Source organism: Larus michahellis, chromosome 19 (genome assembly GCF_964199755.1).
Source record: "Larus michahellis chromosome 19, bLarMic1.1, whole genome shotgun sequence".
Lineage (NCBI taxonomy): Eukaryota > Metazoa > Chordata > Aves > Charadriiformes > Laridae > Larus > Larus michahellis.
In genome coordinates this window covers 41805-59108 of record NC_133914.1, presented here as the reverse complement: position 1 = coordinate 59108, position 17304 = coordinate 41805, and the positions used below count along the sequence as shown (strand labels likewise).

The 17304-nt window shown below is 53.9% G+C and overlaps 1 long non-coding RNA gene across 1 annotated transcript; it reads left to right on the top strand.

The window, feature by feature from the left end:
- The first annotated feature begins 6106 nt into the window (after positions 1-6106).
- On the top strand, positions 6107-9590 carry LOC141733195 (uncharacterized). The gene is made up of 4 exons (XR_012584239.1): positions 6107-6269; positions 6925-6989; positions 8278-8496; positions 9140-9590. It is a non-coding gene; the product is annotated as an uncharacterized LOC141733195 (long non-coding RNA).
- Positions 9591-17304: the final 7714 nt, after the last annotated feature.

Sequence of the window (17304 nt, the reverse complement as noted above, 5' to 3'; positions counted from 1 at the left end):
AGATGTTCAGCCTGAACCAGGATCCGATGGGGGAGCTGGAGTACCCCACCAAGTACCATGTGGACCCAGGGGCCTGGGGGTTGTGGGGGACCGCTCCTCCCGAGCGCAGGCGCCGCACTGTATCCAGTCTGCTGCCCTGCCACCCAATTTTAGGAAGTTGTTAGCAGAGGGCAGTTCCTTCCCTTCCATTTCAAAGCTGCCCAGAGTAGGATTTGCCTCCGTGGCTCCCTCCTGCCCTTGTCAGGTGAGAGCTCTCGTCTGAAACCCATCTCCCTGGAGCCAGGGGAGTTGTTGGCCTGGCCTGCACCCCAGGGCTTTTTTGGGGTGCAGAATGTTGCATCCCCTGCTCCTGGTCCCAGTGTCAGTGTGTTGCTGGCCCACTTGCCACAGGCGTGAGGGAAGCTGCTCCTCCTACACCTCAAGGGAGCAAACATGGCTGTTTGCTCCTAAACCCCACTTGGATTAGGGTGTGGGGCCGTGGTGCCGTGCTGAGAGGAGGGGGCAAGGCAGCAGAGTGGCAGCCTGGACGTACAGCTCAAGTTAATGAAACACACCATTACTGTCGGTATCTGTGTTTTGCTCTTCCAAAACAAACAAGACAACCAAAACCTTTAGTCATGGAAACGAATTCCTAAATATAATGGAGATGGGGCAGTGGTTTCTGGTGAACAGAAGTGTCTGAAGAGGCTGTCCATCATAGTGGATGCTTTTGTGGTAAGAGCTGGGAAATCTCTCCCACTTCCCTCGTGTCGCTCAAGTCACAGGATAACTGTTTGCCCCGGCAACGCTGCTTTCCTGGGCGGGGATGGGGCCTGTTGCCTCGGCCACCTGCTACAGCCCGGTGTCACAGGCACAATTGCAATGCGGTTCTAGAGGTAAAAGGCACGGGGACGGAGCGTGTCAGAGCGAGTGAGAAGCCTTGGAGGACTGTTTGTCGTCCTCGCTTCTTCCAGAAGCTTCACGCTTGACTGAGATCAGAGTCGGAGCAGTTCCTGATGCTAATAGAATCGAGATAAAATTAAGAAGTGCTGATCCTGACAATTATTAGTGATTTCTGTCTTCAAACTTACCCACAGTCATGGTAAATGCTAACTTGGGTTATTGTTATAAATAATTAATGTTTGCCTAAGGCAGAGTTAAGTCGTCTTTGTTTTGCAGAACTGTAGTAAATGCTATAATGGCCACTGAAATCATAACGTATTACATGGGCCATCTTCGCCGTTAGATCATGGGATAGGCAGTGGGTTAACTTTATTCACTCTGTAGGAATTTCAGCAGAGGTGAGAATGCTGCGTGTTTTGCTGAGACGAATTGTTGTCTGGGCTCTCTCCTGAAGGAGACGGGTGTTGTGAAGACCGTGACCGGTTTACGGAAACATGAGCTTGTTGCAGACTTTGCAAGGAAATGCTTAGCTGGGTGGAAGAAGCTGGTGCTGGTTTCCCCAGAGGCAGAGAGGTAAGTGAACCTGTTTGGTGATCTTGATGGGTAAACTATGTTCTATTTTTGAAGTGGGGATGATAAACTTGTCTGCATACCATTGGGACCCCCCACATCTCCTGAGAGTGCCCCCAGTGTCCTCTAGGATCATCTGGAACCACCTGGAGCACCCCAGGACTCCCCCAGAGCTCCCTGGAACCCCCCAGAACGCTCTTGAGCCCTCTGGGACTGCCTGGAACCCCCTGGGACTGACCCTCCCTCCCTCCCCCCGGGTACTCCTCACATTCTCCTGGTACCCTCCCAAAGCCCTGCAGGAGCCCCTGGGAATCCTCATGTTCCCCCAGGAGTCCCTGGAGCCTTCTGGGCCCCCTCACATTCACCCCAGGACCCCCTGGGGCCCTCTGGAATGCTCCAACACCCCCTTCAGGACTCTGAAGTGCCCTCCGGAGCCTCGCAGGACCCCTCTGGGACTTCCCCCCCACCCAGTACACCTCACATCTCCCCGTGACTCCCCTTAGACCCTCCAGGGACCCTCCCACACCCACTCCAGGACCCCCTGGAGCCCCCCAGAACATCCCAGAGCCCTCTGGGGCCCCCTGGAGCCTCCCAGGTACTCCCTACATACCCCTGGGACCATCCTTGGACCCTCAAGGTCCACCTGGGACCCCTCATGTTTCCCCAGGACAGCCTGGAGCCTTCTGGGAACACCCACATTCCCCTCAGTGCCCCTCTGGGACCCTCACACACCCTCTCCAGAGCCCTCCCTGGACCCCCTGGAGTCATCCATCCCGTACCCCGCCCCGTACCCCCCACATCCCACTGGGACCCCTGGGACACCTATTACACCTGCTTCCCCCTCCCAGGGGACACCAGCTCCTGCCAAATTCTCTGTGAGCGCCGCAGCCTGATGGAGCATCTTGGCAAAGGAGAGATGAGCGAGAGAGGAACCAAGCGGGGACCCCCAGATGGTGGAGAGAAGGATGAAGGAGCTGCAGAGCAGAGACTGATGGGAGCTCTGACAGGATGAGAGAAGGAAAGGGAGATGAAGCGCTACAAGGTGCTGCAGAGATCAAAGAAGGGTTTTGCTCTAAAGCTTTAAAAAAGAGAGGCAACTGAATTTAACTTTTTTTTTTTTCCCTGATGTTTGGATGGTGTGCTCTGAAGTACTTTATTTCTGTCTGGCTTTCAGTGCCATGTTTCCCTGGCAGCCCAGTAGCATCTCTTTTGGGCAGTGCAGATGGACAGATGTCCCTCCTCCTTGTGTAGCACACAAAAAAAACCCTAGTCAAATTATAGCTGTGTATTTTGGAGTGTGTGTCATGGTTTCAATTCACAGCTGTGCAAGCTGAATTAGTGCCAGAGGAAAGTCAAATACTTTTATAGTGGAAGTATTTTTACTGAATGTATATAAACATAGGCACACCTTTTCAGCATAAAGTGAATGACGGAGCTTTGCTCTTTATTGTTCCTTTTGCTCTTCACGGTTTTACCCTTCCCTCTCGGCTGCATCGACCCAGCGAGCGAGGTGGGCAGCGGCAGCAGCAGCCGTGTGAGGGCTGTAGCTGCCGCGGCGTGTCCATCAGCATCGATTCTGGTGTTATGGCCCAGCCTGGTCCTACTGCCCCGCAGGGTGATCTCCCTGCGGCCGCGCTGGGAGGAAGGGACCAGGCGTTTCCCAACACTGGCTGGAGGGTTTGCTGTTAGCTAAGAATGTGTTCAAAATGGTAGCAATTAGACTTAATCCTGGCTTTAAGAATTGAGCTGGCGCTGGCTTTTGAAGGCTGTGCTGTATTTGGAGCTGAGGTGTTTCCCTAGAATCCTCCTGTAGCTCAGCTGCTGTCCCATCCCTCAGTCTGATGGAATTCCTCTACTCTCGTCTGTGCTATTCTTCTAGCACGCTGAACTATAATTAGTGATTTTTGTTTTCCAGGTGCCTTGTTGTACGTGTCTCGTGCTGCTCGAGAGATGCCCCAGCCCAGGTTTGCCTGCCGGTGGTGCAGCCCCCTAGCCCTTGGTCTAGTTGTTTTGGTCATTTTTTTTGGGTGACTAAAAAAAGGGGTGTGGTGTGTCTGGGGGGTTATGATGTCATTTGGGACACTGCAATGTCACTGGGGCAGCGATGATGCGGCGGAGGAGCAGGTGAGTGGGGGATGTGGGGGGTTACATGGAGTTGCCCCCAAAAGAGGCCAGTCATGGCCCCAAAATGTCTGAAAATTTGGTGTGTGTGGTGATTAAAAAGTGTTGAAACCTGTAACCGTGGGTGCGAGGCATTGAAATAGAGAACAATCTCTCATTTTTATATCTGTTGAAAAATAATATTCATTTCTGTATATAAAAGGAGTTCAAAATAAAAACCTCTGTCTCTAAGGATTCTATACGATATAAAGTTTAGACAATGAAAAGATTTTTAAAAGATTTATTTATGAAGAGCTATTCATGTGTCAAAATGTATGTCTAAACAGATAGCTAGTCTAATTAAATGTTCTATATAAGTGCTAATATCTGTCTAAATAGATCTAACTCTTAACAGATATTCTATAGAAGTGTAAATAGATAATATGTATTCTCTAAGTGTATGTAAATAGATACAGCAGTGTAAACGTCTATGCTATATGAGGTTTCTAAAATGCAAAGAAAGGCTGTTTATAGAAAGGATTTAGAAACTTGCCCTCCCTTCTAGTCTCTCTTGGAGATGTCAAAGCGCTTTCCAACGCCCCCCCCTTCTCCTTTTCCCATCCCACTTCGGGGCTGATTTCCCCCAAAGCGGGGACTTTCTGCTGCAGGGCCGCATGGGCCGAGCGGGAGCTGCCGCCACAGCACAGAAGTACCCTCAGTTCCCTGATTCTGGGCCTGCACTGGGGGGCTCCCCCTAATTTTTTTGGGGGGAAATATCCCAATTTGGGGCTCCCAAGAAAGCTAAATCCACAGGGACTTGTGCAGCTGGAAAGGAGAAAAAACCACCCGTTTTCATGCAGGAAAGCAAAAATCACCAATTTTTATGTTGTGGATAAGGTGCCCCCCCTGCCTCCCTCCCTAGTATCCGGCAGACTTGCTGCTGTTGCCCCCCTGGCCACTGGGGCCCGCGTGGAGTGATGCAGCCTCCCTGGGGCTTGTTCTGGGGCAAAACACCCTGTTCCGCAGGTTCTTGGTGGAGAGGCGCTTGCTGTCGCTGCCTGAGCTGCAAGTGCAGACAGGGCACCCACAGGGGAGCCCCGCGTTACGGTCCCTGGCTGGACTAAAGCGGGCTGAGATCGGTCACTGCTCATCACCCTGATGAGCACTGAGAGCGGGATCATTCAGGAGGTGCTGCCGCCCGAAGGCCAAAGGCCACTCCTGCAGGTGGGGAGCCGCGCATGCGCCGTGACCCCGCCTCCACCCTGACTACGTGTCTCGGCCCTCCCTGGCCACGCCCACTGCCCGTATCGGCCACGCCTCCCGCCCCCTGGGCCCCACCTCCAGGCTCTCTCTAACCACGCCCACTGCCCGTATCGACCCCGCCTCCTGCCCATCATGGCCACGCCCCCGCTTCTGCTTGACCACACCCCCTGAGCGCATGGACCACGCCCCCGCCCCACTTGACACACCCGCACGCACGCACGCACGCACGCACACCCCCCCACCCACCCAACCCCCCATCCTATTTGGCCGCGCCCCCTGCCCTCCCCTGGACCCACCCCGTGGCTCAAGCGCGGTGCTGCAGCGCCGGCCCCGGGCGGTGGCCGGGCTCCATCCCCGGCGGCGGGGGAAGGCCAAAAAAAAAAAAAAAGCCAATTTCGGGCTCCCGTGAAAGCCAAATCCACCGCGATTTCTGCAGCCGGAAAACAATTTGGGGTAAATAGGACCCTCCTCGGCCCCGCCTCCCGCCCCGAGATGGAGTACCGGCCTCTGCTCGCCGGGCCGTTCCCCCCCGTACTGCGCATGCGCGGCCCCTCCGCCCGCCGTACTGCTGTCCTGCGCATGCGCGATCCCCGCCTGCAGTACCGCACTGTCCGCAAGGACACGGCAGCCAGCTCAGTACCGCCGTGCACTGGGGGTACTGGTCGTCCCAGCTCGAGACTTTTTGACCAAAAGCTGGTACTGCAGCTCGAGAGGGCTGAGCCGTCCCGCTCAGACTCACCTGCCGGCCCTTCCCCGAACTGCCTCCTGCCCCCTTGGTCCCCCCTCCCCGCCACACCGCCATCGCATCCCGCACCACCGCGTAGGTACTGGCCCACAGGCGGCCGCAGCGACCGGTGCCACCCCCAAGCTGCGGGAGCCCGGCTCGCCCTAGAAATGCCGGACCCCAGGAAGCGCTACGGGGGAGCGCGGGCCGCGCAACGGGTTTATTTTGTGCTGTCGCACACAACTCCATAAAGTTTTTAAGGAGAAAAAGACGGGTTTGGGTGAATTTCCCCCCGCCGGGCCTGGCCGCACGGCCCCGTTGCCACGGCGACGGTACCCCGCCCCCGCTGGGGCGTCTTCACCATGGCAACAGCTCCCAGGCAGACGGGCGGGAGGGTAGGCCAATCAGGCCGTGGGAGCCGCGCTCCCATTGGTCTGATCGCCTTGTCGGGGGTGGGGCGCGGTGGGGGTTGACGGCGGCGACGGACCAATGGAACGGAACTATGCAAGTAGGGGGGCGGGCGGCGGGGCTATGGCCAGTGTGTGCGCGTCGTGGGCAGGCTGACCCGGGGCGCTCCGGAAGCGGAGGGTGCCGGGAGGAAATGGCGGCCAGCTCGAAGTCGCAGTGGGGCGGCCCGCGTGGAAAGCGGGGCTCGGCGGGCGGGTGCTCGGTCTGGCCGGGCCCGCGGAGCCGCCGCGAGCACGTCGTGAGGCATCTGGACCGCGTCAAGGTGAGCGGGGGGCGGCGGTGGTGAACATGGCGGGGAGCGGTGGGGGACTTGAGGGTGCCTTGAGGGATGATGGGGATGGCTGAGGGGATCCCGAAGGGGCCTGGGGGGGCTGAGGGTGGGACTTGAGGGAGGCTGGGGGGAATGGGGGGGCTGTGGGGGCCCCGAGGGGTGGTGGAGGGAGCTGAGGGGGGGACACGGGCGCCCTGAGGTGGAACGGGAGGGTTTGAGGGGTGGCTAAGGGGGCTCTGATGGAAGCTGGGGGGGGGGACGGGGGTCCTGAGGGGGAACGGGGCGGGTGGGGGTCCTGAGGAGGCTCTTATGGAGGATGGGGCGGAAGGGGAAGCTGGTGGGGGGGGAGCTGAGGGGGAACGGGGGGGCTGAGGTGGCCCTGGGGGGTGTCTGAGAGGGGAACGGGGCTCCTGAGGGTACTGGGGAGGCCTTGAGAGGGGCTGGGGGGTCCTGAGGGTTCCCCGAGGGGGACTGAGGGATGATGGTGGGGGCTGGAGGGACACTTTGGGGGGGAATGAGGGGGCTGAGGGGGATCTGGGGGGCCGAGGGGGCCCTGAGGGTCTGCGAGGGGCTCAGCGACCCTTCCAAGGTCACTGTCTTCAGCTTCAAGGGAGTGTGCCCCGTCACTGCCACGTTTCGCCCCCAGCACAGGCTGCCTCCTCCACACCAGCTGTTCCCTGGGAGCCTGTGCCATTGCCATCCACGTCACAGGTATGGGGATACTGGGACCCCCCCTGGAGCTCTCTGAGACAGCCTGAGACCCCCTAGGATCTCCTGGGACCCCCTAGGATCTCCTGGGACCCCCTGCCCCCGCTGAGAGCTCTGCAGGACACCCTGTGACCCTTCATGTTCTCCCAGGATCCCTCTGGGACTATCCGGGACCCTCTAGGACGTCTCGTGTTCCCCCTGGGGCTCCCTGAAGCCTCCTGGGACCCCTCACAATCCCCCCCAGGACCCCTCTAGGACCATCCCACACCCCTTCCAGGGCCCCACAGATCCCCCCTGGAGCCCCCCAGGAAACCCCAGAGCCCTCTGGGACCCCCTGGAGCTCCTCCGCAGTACCCCCCCACGTCCCCCTGGGACTGTCCTGGGACCACCCTCTTGCCCCCCAGAGGCCTCCAGGACTGCTGGGACCCTCCCCCACAACCTTCAGGACCTCCCTGAGCCCCTCTGGATCCCCCAGAGCCTTCTGGGAGCTCCCCCCAGTACCCCGTACATCTCTGTGGGACCCCCCCACAGCCCCTGGGAGCCCCCTGGGATCTCCTGGGACCCCTCATGTTCCCCCCATGGCTCCCTGGAGACTTCTGGTACCCCTCCAAGCACTCCAGGATCCCCTGGAGACCTCTGGGTCGCCCTGACACCTGCTCTAGGATCCCCTAGAGCCCCCCAGAGCCCTCTGGAACCCACTGGAGCCCACCCCTGGTATCTCCCACATCCCCCTGGGACCCTTCTGTGACCTCCTGCCAACCCCATGAGAGCCCCTCAGAGTCCTCCAGGATCCCCTGGGACCCTTTGTCTTTCACCAGGGCTCTCTGGGACCCTCATGGGGACCCCCCACATTCCCTGGGATCCTCCCACACCCTCTTCAGCACCCCACAGATCCCCCCCAAAGCCCCCAGGATGCCCCAGAGACCTCTGAGACCCCCTGGAGCACCCCCCGCTACCTGCCACATCCCGTTGGGACCACCCACACCTCCTGAGAGCGCCCCCGGTGCCTTCCAGGATCCCCTGGAGCCCCCTGGAACCCTTCTACACCCCCTCCCCCCCTGCCCGGAGCCCTCCAGGACCCCATGGACCCCTCATATTCCCCCAGGACTCTCTGGAGCCTTCTGGGACCCACTACGTTCCCCCTGGGACCCTCACACACACCCCCCAGAACACTCCAGAGTCCCCTGGCTCCCCCCAGGACACCCCAGAACCCTCTGGGACCCCCTGGAGTCCCCCCTGGTCCCCCCCACATCCCACTGGGACCCCCATGACACCTGCTTCCCCCACCCAGGGGACACTAGCTCCTGCCAAATGCTCTGGGAGCACCGGAGCCCGACAGAGCATCTCAGCAAAGGGGAGATGAGTGAGTGAGAGAGGAACCGAGCAGGGACCCCCTGGATGCGGAGAGGAGGATAAAGGAGCTGCGGAGCAGAGACCGACAGGGGCTTTGATGGGACGAGAGAGGGGAAGGGAGATGAAGTGCCACAAGGTGCCCTGGCGATGGAGGAAGGTATTTGCTCTAAAGCTTTAAAAAGAGGCAACTGAATGTAACAGGTTCCACCCCCCCCACCCCCCTCCCCAATATTTAGACGGCGTGCTCTGAAGTACTTTATTTCTGTCTGGCTTTCAGTGGCGCGTTTCCCCGGCAGCCCAGTGGCATCTCTCTCAGGCAGTGCCACTGGCCAGATGTCCCTCCTCATTGCGTAACACACAGAAAACCTTGTAGTCCAATTATAACTATATACTTTGGAGAGGGAGAGTGTTATGGTATCAATTCACAGCTGTGCAAGTGAAATTAGTGCCAGAGCAAAGTCAAATACTTTTATAGCGTAAGTGTTTTTATTTGGTGTATATAAACCTAACACTCACCTTTTCAACAAAAGGGAAGGGACAAGGCATTTCCCAACACCAGTGAGAAGGTTTACTGTTGCACTAAGAATGTATTCAAAATGGTAGCAATTAGACTTAATCCTGACTTCAAGAGTTGAGCTGGCGCTGGCTTTTGCAGGCTGTGCTGTGTTTGGAGCTGAGCTGCGTCCCCAGAATCCTCCTGTAGCTCAGCTCCTGTCCTGTCCCTCTGACGGAATTCCTCTACTCCCTTCCGGGCTATTTTTTAAAATGCTGAGCTATAATTGGGGATTTTTGTTTTCCAGGTGCCTCGTCGTAGGCGCCTCGTGCTGCTCGAGAGATGCCCCAGCCCAGGTTTGCAGCCGGTGGCGGAGCCTCCCTGAGGGGAAGGGGCCAGCCCTGGGTCTGGGTGTTTTGGGCATTTTTTTGGGGTGAATAGAAGGATGTCTGTGTGTCTCAGGGTTGCGATGATGTCATTTGGGGGTACCTCGATGTCATTGGGGCAGCGATGATGCAGCGGAGGAGCAGGTGAGTGGGGGACGTGGGGTTATGTGAGGGTCTCCCAAAAGAGGTGGTTCACAGCCCCAAAACGTCTGAAAATCTGGGGATGCATTAAAAAAGGTGAAAACCTGTAACTATGGGCGTGAGGCATTGAAATAGAGAACAGTCTCTCATTTATATATGAGAAAAGTATATATTGAGAAATAATGTTATGTATGTAAAATAAGTTCAAAATAAAAACCTCTATGTCTAAGGATTCTATGATTCTGTGCTTCTGTGTTATACAAAAGATCCTAGAATATACAAATATTTTAAAAAATGTATTTATAAAGAGATATTAGTGTCAAAATAGATGTGTAAGCAGACAGTCTAAATAGATATTCTGTATCATAAATGTTAATGTATAAGTCTAAGCAGATTTTCTATATAAGTGAAACAGGTGATATAAATTCCCTATATAATGTGCAAATCATTAAGGGGGTGCTGCCGCCCGGCGGCTGGAGGCGGGTCCTGCAGGTGTGCGCTCCTCCGTGCGCTGTGGCCCCGCCCGCGGCGGCGCTGTGCGTTGCTTCCGCAGCTCGTGCGCATGCGCGGCTTCGCGCAGACCGGGCTCCAGAGCGCCGCGGCCGGAGGGCGAACCAGGACCGCCGGGACTCCGCCGAGCTGCCCGCCGCCTTGAGCGGGATCGGTGCAGCCCGCCCGGCCTCGAGAGCGGCCGTCGGCGCTCCAGTATCGGCTCCTACGCATTACCGCGCCCCCGTCTGTGCCCGGCAGTTTTCCGGGTGTCCATTTCCATGGCCCCTCAGTCCGCCGACGCGCCTCTCTATGGCACTTTAGTCCTCCAGTGCGCCGCTCAGTCAGCCGACCCGCGTCTCTATGGCACTTCAGTCCTCCAGGACGCCGCTCAGTCAGCCGACGCGCCTCTCTATGGCACTTCAGTCCTCCAGGACGCCGCTCAGTCAGCCGACGCGCCTCTCTATGGCACTTTAGTCCTCCAAGATGCCGCTCAGTCAGCCGACGCGCCTCTCTATGGCACTTTAGTCCTCCAGGACGCCGCTCAGTCAGCCGACGCGCCTCTCTATGGCACTTCAGTCCTCCAGGAGGCCGCTCAGTCAGCCGACGCGCCTCTCTATGGCACTTTAGTCCTCCAAGATGCCGCTCAGTCCGCCGACGCGCCTCTCTATGGCACTTCAGTCCTCCAGGGCGCCGCTCAGTCAGCCGACGCGCCTCTCTATGGCACTTCAGTCCTCCAGGAGGCCGCTCAGTCAGCCGACGCGCCTCTCTATGGCACTTCAGTCCTCCAGGAGGCCGCTCAGTCCGCCGACGCGCCTCTCTATGGCACTTCAGTCCTCCAGGGCGCCGCTCAGTCAGCCGACGCGCCTCTCTATGGCACTTCAGTCCTCCAGGGCGCCGCTCAGTCAGCCGACGCGCCTCTCTATGGCACTTTAGTCCTCCAGGAGCCCGGAAGTGCCCGCTCAGTCCTCCCACGCGTGTCTCTATAGCACTTTAGTCCTCCAGGAACCCTCTCAGTCCTCCCACGCGCCTCTCTATGGCACTTTAGTCCTCCAGGATGCCCCTCAGTCGGCCGAGGCGCCTCTCCATGGCGATTTAGTCCTCCAGGATCCAGGAAGTGCTCATCAGTCTTCTGGAAATCACCTGCTTCCAGCACTCTTCTAAAACCATAAAACGCAATTAACAATTAACCACGAAAATATCTGAAGATCGCAAAAATAATGTAATGCCTGCAGAACTCTCTTCTCTACAGCAACAAGTAGACAGAACTTAACAGCGGTAAGAGAATCACCAGAGGCAAGTGCCTAATAGAAATAAAAATGGCTGTTGCTTTGCCTGCTGGGAACTTAAGGCATAAGAAAAGGAGCTGCTGCTCCTGTGGCCACCTTTTTGTCTTCTGGGGCGTTGTCCCCGCCCCTTTCTCCAGGGGATTGTGGGAAGGGCGGTGGGCGGGGCCCGATGGCAGTGGGCGGGGCCCGGGGTATATGAGCCACAGGCTCGGCTCAGGAGCTTGTTCTGCTGCTGGGCTCCTCTGGGGTCAGTGCTCTGCCGGTCCTTCACTTGGCTGCAGCTTTGGGGCGGGCATGTTTTGGTATTTAGGGAGGCAGAGGTAAGAAGGCTGAGTTAAGACCTTCAGGACCAGTACACATCCTGCCACCTGTATAGTAGAAAGTTGACTGGTATGCAGCTTTTTTGTTTCCTTTTTTTTCAGGTCAGTAACTTTGTGATGAGTGTTTAGGGGATGTCCAGATGGTTTAATTGTGTGCTTTTCTTTATTCTAGGAGTGCTGCATTTTCCTAGAATTCCTGACTTTATTGAAGATGGGCCTGTGGTTTTTTTCCACCGGTTTTGCAGTATGCTGTGTGAGTTGCTGATCTTGTTTCTCTTAATTGGGTTGATGATGAGATTATGTTGTAGGGGTTAGGGTGAGGATTTTGTATGCATCTGCATATTGTACTTCAGCACTTCTCAAGAAAGCAGCAGGGATGTAAGGCATAGTGTCATTCAGGGTATGGCATGGCTCATCACCTTTCCCCATTGCCCAAATAGTGCCGTGGTGTCCCTAGAGTTTTTGCAGCTTGCAGCAGGCCCCTCATAGATCATGTCAGGGCATTACTTATTTTGTGGGTCTATAGCAGAGCCCAGAGTCTGTGGGAAGACAGAAGATAGGAGGTGCCTGCTGAACACAGGGCATGGCTCAGAAGAGCAGCTCCTGAGGAGTGGCTGACACAGGGGTTTCAGGGTTGCAAACATAGAATGGGAGCTGTCAAGAAGAAGCAGGGGTCCTTCCCTGACAGTTGAGGAGAAGAGGTTTCTAAAAGTTTTGGTGCTGGGGGTTGGCTAGGAAATGGAGGCAGGTTCATCAGTCTTTGTCATACCGGTTTTGCATTTGGATTTGGGTGTCAAGAGGGTCTGGTCTGTTCTAGTCCCTTGCATTTGAGGTGAGCTGGATAGTATTGAGGAAGAGCATGGGACTGGTGATTTCACAGAAATGCAATGGTAATTTTGTGTTTGTTGGTATCTTAGGTGTCACAAATAATTGTTGCTGCAGCCTCTGACTCTGGAATCAGCGTGAAACAGGTGAGCGGATTGCCATGGCACCTCTGAGGAGGAGGGTGCTGTAGAAGAGGTTGGCCTCTACTATCAGGGTGGTCACTGCTGGAGCCATGGTTTCTTTTTGTTTTACAGATGAAGAGGAACCTGGTGACTGCAGGAACACATCAGTTAGCTGTTTGTTGTGGGTTTTTTGTCAAAGATGAATTCAGACCCCTGGCTGTCTGAAAACTAAGTAGAGGCACAGGTGCTGGAGGGGGGCCAAGGTTGACAGTTTCAGGGAGGAGTTTTCAAGTCAGGGTAGAGCAGAGGGCTATCCAGGAGGAGTCTCCTCTGAGTAGGTAAAGGGAGTGGGTTACTCTTCAGCACAAAGCTAGTGTGTGCTGGGCAGGGCAGTTCTGGCCTGTGTCTGTTGTTGTGTAGTTTGTGTGCTCTGTCTTCTGTGTCTTGGACTTTCCTTAGGTTTTGATATCCTCGTTTCTCTTTGCACTCAAGGGGCACAGCATGTGCCTTGGGCAGCCCCTGTAGAGTCTCGAATGCCTGTGCTAATTGGCAGAGCGCCCAATGGGCACTTCTTGCATAACAATTTTAAAGTGCAGATCGGACTTGCCTCTTGGAAGTTTCTGGATGGTCCTCTTCTGCAGCATCGTTCATGGCTGCATGAGCAGCTCTGTTCTCTGAGCTATAGCAGCTCTAGCCATCTGCTTTTATGAACTGGGATTTCTTCCCTGCATCCTTACATTCTCAGGTCTTGAAGCCAGGCTTCCTGCACATATGTCATCTCCATTTGGACAGGAACTTCTTGGAATGGGCTGTTACATTTGACTCTTTTATGATTTTTAGGACTTTGCCACAGAGCCTCCTCACGTCTGTGCTGTGGCCATCGGTCTTCTTGCCCAACAGCGTCTCTTGTCTGAAAGTCATTCTTCTTGTGGAGAGTTTTCTCTCATCTTGGAGTCACGTTGTTGTCTATAGTGCTGTGTGGTGTTGGGCTGCACGTGGGTGTGTTTGGCGTGGAGCTGCCCTGCCTGGGGGTGTAGAGTCAGGGGTAGGTGGAACAGCAATAACAGTCTATGGGTAATATGTTGATCTGCCAAGACTGTTTAGCCAAAGGTTGTACAGTCATCTGGGATCAAGCAGCCATTGGCAGGGACAGTCATTTCCATAGTGTTTTATGGGGATGATTGGAGCCTCCTGGGAGGGCCTGTTTGGCAGTAGTGAAGCAGATTGAAGGTGTTAAGGCTTGTATATGTGGGGATTAACGCTTGGTCCAATTTTTTTTAATGGCAGGCTGTAGTTGGAGCCTAGATGATATTCCTAAATGGAAACAAGACCCCTGGAATAGTTCAGCTACTGATCAGCATCTGGGTGACTTGTTTACTGATTTTTTTTTTTTTCAGATGCAGAGGGACAAGATGTGCACCAAAGAGTCATGGAGAAGGCAAGCGGGACCCTGTAAGAAGGTGGGTCAGCTCACGGTGCTGGAGGGAAGATGTGACTGGTGGCTATGTCATTATGTTATGGCTTGGTGGTGGGGTGTGGGCGTTTTTTTTTCATTTTGAAGGTATGAAGTGATGAGTAAAGCAGGATATTGGCACCGGATGTGACTCTTGGGCAAGGTGGTCAATGAATAGTGGGCTGAAGCAGCAATTCTTCTCAGATGTTATATTGTGGGTGAAGCTTTTAGTGTCCTTTGTGTCTGTTTTACAGGTAGTCTGTAAGCCTCAAAGCAGCAGCCCAAAACCATGGAGGGCAGGTGGGCGAGAGGCCAGGGTAAATGAGCAGGAGACAGGAATGGCTGTAGGCAGGCTGAGGTGTCGGGCAGTATGTCAGCATATGTCTTTTGGTTGGCTTTTTTTTTTTTCAGGTGCAGGACGCAGGCTCAGAGGGACTAAGCCGCATGCTGAGAAGGTGAGGCGGTTGTGGGCCACATTGGTGTCTTAATAGTGAAGTATTATACGGCAACCTGGTTAATTATTTATCTTCTGGTTTTGCAGGTGCCCTGTGAGCCATCTTTGGAAGTGGATGAGCATTAGAGGTGAGCCGAGGCAGCAGTGAGGAGGAGCTTGTGGCTGGTGATTTCTCACATGTGCAACAGAAATTTTGTTTCTTGGTATCTCAAGCAATGATGGCCACAGCATTTGACTCTGGAAGGAGCAGGTGAGTGGAATCCCATTGTGCTTTTGAGGAAGGGGAAATTGTGGAAGAGGTTGGCGATGGCCTCTCTGAAACTTCCTGCTGTCACTGTTTGGTTTTCTTTAATTGTAGATGATGAACCTGGTGACTATAGGAATGTCCCAGATAGTTGATGTGCTGTGGTTTTTTTTTTTTTTTTTCTGTCGACATTGGATTTAAGACCTCCAGCCCTCTGAAAGCTAAGTTTAGTGGCCAGGGCTGGGGAGGGGCTGGAAGGGGAAAAGTTTGTGATTTGCAGGGAGGCATCTTAAAGTTAGAGAAGGGCAGAGGGCTGTCCTGGAGCCATCCCCTTTGGGCAGGTAAAGGGAGCGGATTAGTCTTCAGCACAATGCTAGCATAAGCCAGGCAGGGCGGTTCCAGCCTGCATCTGTTGTGTTGTTTGTGTGGTCTGTCTTCTGTGTCCTAAACCTTCCTTGGGTCTCGATGCTCTCTTTACACTTGAGGAGCACAGCCTGTACTTCAGACACCATCCCAAGAGTCTTGAATGCCAGTACTCACTGGCACTGCCCCAGTCAGGCCCCACTTTTCTTGCATTATAAGCTTAAACAGTGGATCGGCCTTGCATCTGGGAAGTTTCTGGGTGGTCCTCAACTGCAGCATTGTTCCTGGCTGCGTGAGCAGCTCTGTTCTCTAGCCATCCATTTTCAGTGACTGGGACTTCTTCCCTGCATCCTTAAGTTCTTAGGTCTTGAAGCCAGGCTTCCTGCACGTACATCTCAGTTTGAGTCACTTGTTTTCCTGGACCATTACATTGTACTCATTTATTGGGGTTTCCCTAGAGCCTTCTTGTGTCACCATTGTGGTCTTGCAGGTCTTCTTGCCTGACAGTCACTTATGTTGGTGTCATCCTTCTTGCTGAGAGTTTTCCCTCATTTGTGAGGTGCATTGTTTGTAGTGTTCTGTGTAATGTCGGTCTGTGCTTGTGTGTGTTTGGCTCGGAGCTGCTCTGCCCGGTCATGTAAACTCTGGGGTAGGTGGAACATCAATAGGAGTCTATGGTTAGTTTGTTGATCTACCTAGGCTGTTGAGGCAAAGGTGGTACAGTCAGCTCCCATCAAGTAGCCATCAGCAGGTTGTGTGGGCAGCTCTTTAATTAATGGGGTTGTTTTGGGATGAGCAGAGCTATGTGGGAGGGGCTGTTCAGCAGTAGTGAAGCAAACTGCATCACGAAGATGCTAAGGCTGCTTTGTGTGGGGTGTAATATTTGTATGTTGTGTGTTTTTTTTTTTTTGTCAGACTGTAATTGTACTCCAGATGGTATTTCTAAGGCAAAACAAGACCTTTTTGAGGGTGTGTGCGTGTCCATGGGGTTCCCCCTAAAAGATGCAGTTCACAGCCCCAAAAATGCCTGAAAATTCATGTGGGGAATGTGTGTTTAAAAAAATAAAATAAAAGCTGTATATATGGGTATGAGGCATTGAAATAAAGAACAATTTCTCATTTTTATACATATTGAAAAATATGAGTGTATGTATATAAAAAGGAGTTAAAAACAAAAACCTGTATCTACTATATTATATAAAGGATGTTATCGTATTAAAAGATCTGTCCCATAGCCAATTTTTGCCTTCATAGTTCTCTCTCTGTCTCGCTCCCTGTTGCTTCCTCCTGTCTGATCCATAGCCCATAGCTGTTTTCTTTCCCCTGTGGCTCCCTTTCCCTGTTTTTCCCCCCCACCCCCCCACCCCTTCTCTGCCCTGTAGTAGATTGCTATTGCATTGGGTTTAAGTGACAAGGTTTTGTTGGCTGAGTTGTGGGGGGCAGGGGCTGCAGGGGTGGGTTCTGTGAGAAGACACCAGAAGCTCCCCTCATGTTGGGCACAGCCAGCTCAGAGGGGGACCTGCTGCTGGTCAAAGCTGAGCCCATCAGCAACACTGGCCAGGAGTGGAGCAGAGAGTCCCTGCAACACGTGTCGGCCCTGCTGTTGGAGTGGAAAAAGAGTGTGAGGAGGAAGCAGCAGCAGAGACAATGCGAGATGAACTGACCACAATCCCGACTCCCTGACACCTCCATTGTCCGGGGGTACGATGTAGAGAAGTCATGAGTGAAGATGATCCCAGAAAAAGAGAGAGGTGGTGGGAAGGTTTTTTTTTTTTTTAAATTCGTTCTTATTTCTTGTTATTTGATTGACAATAAGTGAATTTCCCCAAGTTGAGTCTGTTGTTCTTGTGACTATGAGCAATCTCTTTGTCCTTGTCTCAACCTACAAGCTTTTTTATTTTAACTTCTCCCCTTGTCTCGTTGAGGAAGGGCAATGATGGAGAGGCTGGGTGGGTACCCAGGGGCCAGCCAAGGTCAATCCACCACAGATTACTTCTATTAAGCTTTGTGTCCTTGTGTTTTAATGCTTGACTATGTTTCTCTTACCCAATCTCTTTTGAAACTTTATTTCTCTCTTTCCATCCCTTTCTTTTAAATTCTTGGTTAGGTTTGTTGAACCCAGTTCGTTTTAAAATTTTCTTGCTACTTTTCCCTCTCTCTGTCTCCCCGAATTAATTTTAATTTCTTTCCCATGTTCTTGTAGCCTGTCGCTTTTCATAATTCTCTTACTCGATCTCTTTCTATGCACTTCTGCATACCTAACTTTTAAGTCTCTGTTAGGATTCTCATATCCTATGCCTTTCAAAATTTAGTGTCTATATCTCCTCCTAGACATCTCCCTGCCTATAATTCCCAATTCTCCCCTCTATTTTCAGCACACTGTAAC